The sequence below is a fragment of the Bidens hawaiensis genome, unplaced genomic scaffold (assembly GCF_021521415.1).
Source record: "Bidens hawaiensis isolate Kalapana, Puna unplaced genomic scaffold, B.hawaiensis_p1.1 tig00037571_1, whole genome shotgun sequence".
In the NCBI taxonomy this organism is placed as follows: Eukaryota; Viridiplantae; Streptophyta; class Magnoliopsida; order Asterales; family Asteraceae; genus Bidens; species Bidens hawaiensis.
In genome coordinates, this window is record NW_027505487.1 from 1,680 (window position 1) to 8,268 (window position 6,589).

General features: G+C 32.1%; 1 pseudogene; it reads right to left on the minus strand.

The window, feature by feature from the left end:
• Positions 1–5,020: 5,020 nt before the first annotated feature.
• Positions 5,021–5,431, minus strand: LOC143613476 (ethylene-responsive transcription factor ERF008 pseudogene; annotated as a pseudogene).
• Positions 5,432–6,589: the final 1,158 nt, after the last annotated feature.

The window sequence follows — 6,589 nt, forward strand, 5'->3', positions numbered from 1 at the left end:
AGATAAACAACGAGAACTAAAAGTTCCAAACCAAAATGTTTGGATTTACTAATAGCGTATGGAATCAAAATTTTGTTATTTTGAGTCATTTTTTATAAAATTTTCACCGATCTTTGACATATCTAAATCTAAATTTCTTTTTTATGAAAAGAATCTTATTTAGGCAAAAAATAGATATAGATAATGAATAAGAAAAAAGAATTCGTTTTGAACAATAGATGTCTTTCACATCCAACTATAACAACGAGTAATTTTTAAATGGCAGTTCCAAAAAAACGTACTTCGATATCAAAAAACGTATTCGTAAAAATATTTGGAAAAGGAAAGGATATGGGGCGTCGTTAAAAGCTTTGTCATTAGGGAAATCTCTTTCTACCGGTAATTCAAAAAGTTTTTTTGTACGACAAACAAATAAGTCCTAAAATATAAGTCCTAAAATATCGTAATAATCAGAATGGATTTTACTAAAAAAAAAAAGTCTCAGTAATTTGTTAATATCAAAGTTAATCTAAAATGAACAATTGGCAGTCCCTATTCTAATCAATATGAAATAGACCATTCATTTTAGAAAAGAATTCTTCTGTTTTCGGAAAAAAGAAGAATCAAGAAAAAAATACAAAATTTTTTCTTTCTTTTTAGTATATATTCACTCAAATTTTGGTGGTGGGGAGTCTTCTTTTCCCCATCGACCTTTACAATTACAAGAATGAAAAATTTTTCTGTTTTTCGGGAAGGCCAGATATAAGATTTTTAGTTCAAATTAATGACGTGTTGAAACTAATTCATTCCTTGTTAAAAATTTTTGAATAACTTTCTGACTTCTTAATTTATTTATTACTTAATTTATATTTATTTATTTCTTAATTTATTTATTATATGTTAATTTATTTACGATATGGATATGTAATGAGTTTTCTATATATCGATATCTCCAATTTTCAGTCCAATCAAAAAAAGAACTTAATTTGTGCACTATTTTGTACAAAAAATGTGTCAATTTGGAGTAATCTAAAATAGACATATTTTCAATTCATTGAAATTTTTTTTTTTCAATTTATGAAATTAGATAAACTATAAAGAATGACAAAAAAAGTAAATAAAATTAAATAAAATGAAACTAATGAACCTTCAAATTGACTTTTGAACTCATTTTTTTATCATTTACTAATTGAATCTTTACTAAAAAAACTGATTTGGTTGAATTGACTTGTTCAATCTCGATCTCGACGATTGAATATAAATAGGCTATTATGAGTTCGAGCAAGCCGCTATGGTGAAATCGGTAGACACGCTGCTCTTAGGAAGCAGTGCTAGAGCATCTCGGTTCGAGTCCGAGTGGCGGCATGTCATCTTCTAAAAGATATCCAATAGATCCTATAATAAAAAAAAATTCTCATTTCTTTTTCTTAATTAATATAGGGGATCCCCCCCGCCCTTTTTCATTTTTATGATATTTTCAACTTTAGAGCATCTATTAACTCATATTTTTTTTCCTATTGTTTCAATTGTAATTACACTTCATTTGATAACCTTATTGGGCAATGAAATAATAAAACCATATGATTCATCAGAAAAGGGGATGATAGCTACTTTTTTATGCCTAACAGGATCATTAATCACTCGTTGGATTTATTCAGGCCATTTCCCCCTAAGTGATTTATATGAATCATTAATTTTTCTTTCATGGAGTTTCTCCCTTATTCATATAGTCCCTTATTTCAAAATAAGAAAAAATGATTTAATCACAATAACTGCCTCAAGTACTATTTTTACCCAAGGTTTTGCTACTTCGGGTCTTTTAAATGAAATACACAAACCCACAATATTAGTACCTGCTCTACAATCGGACACCTAAATTTTATTAGTCGTTAAATTATCGACCTTGTAAAAACCAACCCAATTTATTAAATTTTGAGTCGTGATGGGCATTTTAATAATGTTATGGGTTATTTTTAGTTATAATGAATTCTTAGTGGGTCTAGATGGGTTGAAGTAAAGATAATATAACATGCGCGGCTCATAACGGGCACTGACTAAATTATTGAGCGAATCAGAATGGACGGTTGTGAAAAACGTTTCTCTGTTCAATAGATGTTCGTCCTTGACCTCGTTGCATTTTGTAGAGTTCTACCCCATTGATATCCTTTTGTTTACCAATTTATCAATTTGATGAGTTTTAATAACTTTTAGCAATATGAATTTTAATTTGAATCGTTTTAACCTGTACCCATCCTGGTCAGCAACCATTCTAATCAGAACCAAAATAATCTTCTTTTTAAAAGGATCATTCTGTACCCACACATATTCTAACCGTCGTATGTTTTGACTTGATCCGCCTGATTCGCCAGGTCTATTAATTTATATTCTAACCAAGAAAACATGTTTAAATGTAGCTCTTAAATGGTGTTGAAAGAGATAATGATATGAGGTATCACAAAATGGTTTCTGTTTAAAGATTCAAATATCATAACTTTAAATAGCAGAAACTAAAATAAAAAGAAAAAATCAAGCTGGAGGATTTCTTCGAAATGCAATTTTTTTTAACATAATAAACTCTATTATTTTTCATACAAATGTACAATCTTTTTCGGTGCTTTGGATTTCTAATGATTAAGGAAAGGAACGACTAGTGTTAAGGCACGTGTCTCGCTGCAAGCGTACGGCAAAGCACCCTACCTACTACGTGTCAGCCTTTGAAATCTAAGTTTTAAATTAATATAAAAATACGCTTACGCACAGAGCTCAAAATATCTCACATGTCAATCCCAATGATATGGTGACCTTGTTTTAAATTAAATAATTTTTAAAAAATAAATTAGTTATTAAAATTTATTTTACATAAATTCAATAAGTCTTAATAAAAAATATTGGCTGATTGGAATAAAAAACAATATAAATGAAGAACAAATGTTGAGATTATAGCTTTTTGTGTTCTTTTTAAAACATTTTCAAGCTAATATTTTGACTCAAAACCAGTGTTTAAAAACTGGTTTAAACCGGCCGGTTCAACCTGTTAAAACGAATTTCGACGAGCAGCCCAGTATTTTATGCCCGGTATATTTGAGCGGCTTTATAGAACATCAAACCGGCTGATTTTCATAAGAAACCGGTTTATACTAGTAAAACCGGTTTAAAAACCCAGAAGATTTTTTATGTTTCAGGCTCTTTTTTTCTTTTTACTTTTGTATATTTTACTTATTTAATGTGATTTTTGTATATTATGATTATATGTAACTAGAACTTCTTATTTATTATTGTAGGAAATGAAAGTACTTATATTATTGTTGATGAGGATGATGATGAGATGAATTTAATATTTTAAGTGATCGCGAACAAGATGCATGCAACACATCGATTGCACAAATCGATTGCGAACCTATGTTTTAAAAGAAATCTTTGTTTGAAAATCAAGTGTTTTTGTATTGTTTTTGAATATGGATTTAACTTTTAAATGATATTTTATTATGTAGTTATGTATTTTTTGGTTTTTTTTGAGTGAAAGTTGCATTTATATGAAATTATAAGGTAAACTATACAACCCGGTTAAACTTCCCAGCACAACCCGGTTCAACCGGTTGTACCATTTTTTAGTTCAATTCGATACGAATAATATACTAGTTTTTAAAACATTGCTCAAAACGGCTAACCAAATCACTAGTTGGAGTACATTACTATTTTGGCACAAAATAGATAAGATTGTGTGGTGTTGTTTAATTAGTTAAAATATCATGTCACTTTTATATAGACATCTAGTTTTAACCAATCAACCATTTGGTAAGAGTGTTGTGTTTTAATTAGATGTTGGAAAATTTTTTTAAAAAAAAATGATTGATTGAAAGGAGATGGACTACGCCTTTTTAAGCCCTCTTGGGCGATACAGGGATGGCAAGCAAGGGGCAACAAGTTTGGCGACAGGGAAGTGCTTTGGTTTGAAAGTGAGGTTATTTTTTTAATGGTGGTTTGATCGTGAGTTAACGGGTGAGATTGCACGATTGGCGCCCCAACTACAACCACAACACATGATCTAATCATGTTATTAAAAAAAGAAAAAAAAAAGAACATGCAAAATAATTTTTATTGAAAGTTTAAATTTGAAACCCTTCTTCTTTACTTAATAATTCGTTAAAAACGTTTTACGAATGTTAAACCTGGTTTTCATATAAAAAAACCAAGTGAACTAAACCATTAAACCTAGTTTCATATAGTAAACGAGACCGTATAAATCTCAACAACACAAATACAAGTAGAAGTTTAAGGCTGTGTTTGGGATTGCTTATTTAAGTGAAAAAAGTTTTTTTTTTTGTTAAAAAGACTTATTAATTTATGAATTTTTTAAAAGAAGTTTTTAAAAAAATATTTGAATTAACTTATGTGTTGAGGAAAATTAAAATAACTAAAAATGACAATCTTTTTTAAAATAAGTGTAATAGGTTTTGAGAGTTATAAGGGTGTAATAAGCAAATCAAACTCATTAAGTTAATAAGTTACATATTCTTAATTTTTCAAAACTTTTTTATTTTGCCATCTCTATAGATTAAAATCTATAAGGTTTTATAGTTTGTCAAACACCTTATACACCTTATTAACTTTTTAAAAATTTTATAAGTTATAAATTGATGAAAATTAGGAATCCCAAACAAATCCTAAGAAAATGAAAGATGAATTTAAGTTAAAAGTTTAACCTTGTTTTATCATAGACTCAACATTTTATAATTCACTTAATACACAATATCAATAAATTTAAAGACATCATTTCCACATTTTTCATTTCCTATTTTCAATTAAGGAAAAAAAGATAATCCAATATTTTAACACAATAAAACACATAAATCCTTCGGATTCTCCATCTATCCGCTACATAAACTACACCCAAACAAAACCTCCAAAAAAACACAATATATAAAAAAGACGACTCTACCCCTCCGAAACTAACGCCGTCAATCCACGTATAAACAAAACCACCCTCGTCGTCAATTCTCGTCAGAAGATTCCGGACTCGGGTACTCATTCAAATCCGTATTCAAACAAAACCGACCCGACCCGACCCTCTCTTCGTCGGCGCGTGGCAGCGCGTGGGCCCACTCAAATTCTCCAGCGCATCCACCTTAGCCCCCACCTCCGTCGCCTTCTTCCTAATATCCGCCGCCGACAACTCATGCAAGCGGCCGCCGTCATCGGCTACCGAATCCGGGAAATTGAGCCGAGCAGTGGGGCCGCGGAGGTAAAACACGGCTGTGTCGTAAGCTCGAGCGGCGGCTACAGGGGATGAGTACGAGCCGAGCCAGATACGCGAGCGTTTATTTGGCTCGCGAATCTCGGCAACCCATTTGCCCCACTTACGCATACGGATGCCTCGGTAGGGTTTGTTGGGTTCGGGTTGGTGGTGGGTTTGTTTGCCTTTGGAAGAACCGACGTTGTCGTCGGGTTCCATGTGCGATTGGAATGAATGGATGATTGTTAATTTGTTATGTTGGGTTGGGTATTTATGGGTGAGTTGGCGGCTGATGGGGTATGAATTAGAATTATGATGTTGAGTCGGCAGGCACGGCCGCTTACTATGGGAGTATGAGTATCCTTTTCGGTTTTTAAGATAAGCCCAAAACCTGGCCGACACATACTATCAAACAACCACTTATACCTAAATTTTAACTATTTTATTATTCTTATTCATATTGATATCCACGTATGTATTTTTTATTTTATGATTAGTTATGTTAAGTTTTGTAGAATTTAACAATTAAACCGGGTCATATGATACACATGAGTATGGCATGATTCTTATGTGACTAACATACTAATTTATTATTATTATTATTATTATAAAGGGTGAACTTAAATAAGCATTTCCATGACTATATCAAAGTTGTCAAGTTAAAATATGTAAGGCATACTAGCGTTTAGGATCTTTCTAAAGCCTTGTTTTAGCTTAAATGTTGAGGATTGACTAACTCCTAAAGCCATCCAATGTGGGTTGATGAAAAAGGGAGGCATATCAGTCACGTTGACATGGTTATGTGTTATGAACTCGTACAACTATCCAACCCAATTAAACTAGCGTAGCTCAAGGCTCTATATATTGAATGGGATTGGGGCTCGGTGAGAGGGTATAAAGGAGGCGAGAACTAGAGAATGGTAGGGAATGAATTTGACGGCTGTATGTTATCTCCTTCCCATCTCTGCTTTGGAATTATGATTCACATCCCTTTTTTCTCTATTGTGTGTTACTTTTAGCTTATTACTTGAATCATTCATAAAATCAATGGAAATTGGTCATGTTCGAATTGTTGTTTAGTTGTGAAATATCAATTCACAACATTGGGTATGCAACATTGGCACACCAAGGGCACGGTGAGCGCAAATATGGATGGCGTGAAAGGGCTAGCAGGCATGAGGGGCAATACATGAATGTTGGGTTGTTCTTTGTAAAAGTCATATCAAGCGGACGTGCCCTATAAACAACTATGTTATGAATCAATTTCAAGAGATTAAGGTAACTGATAAGTTCTTTGTAAAAGTCATATCAGCTGTACAATACAAAGACATGACTGGACTTGCAATACGTGCCATATTAAACATGCCGCCGGTTGTA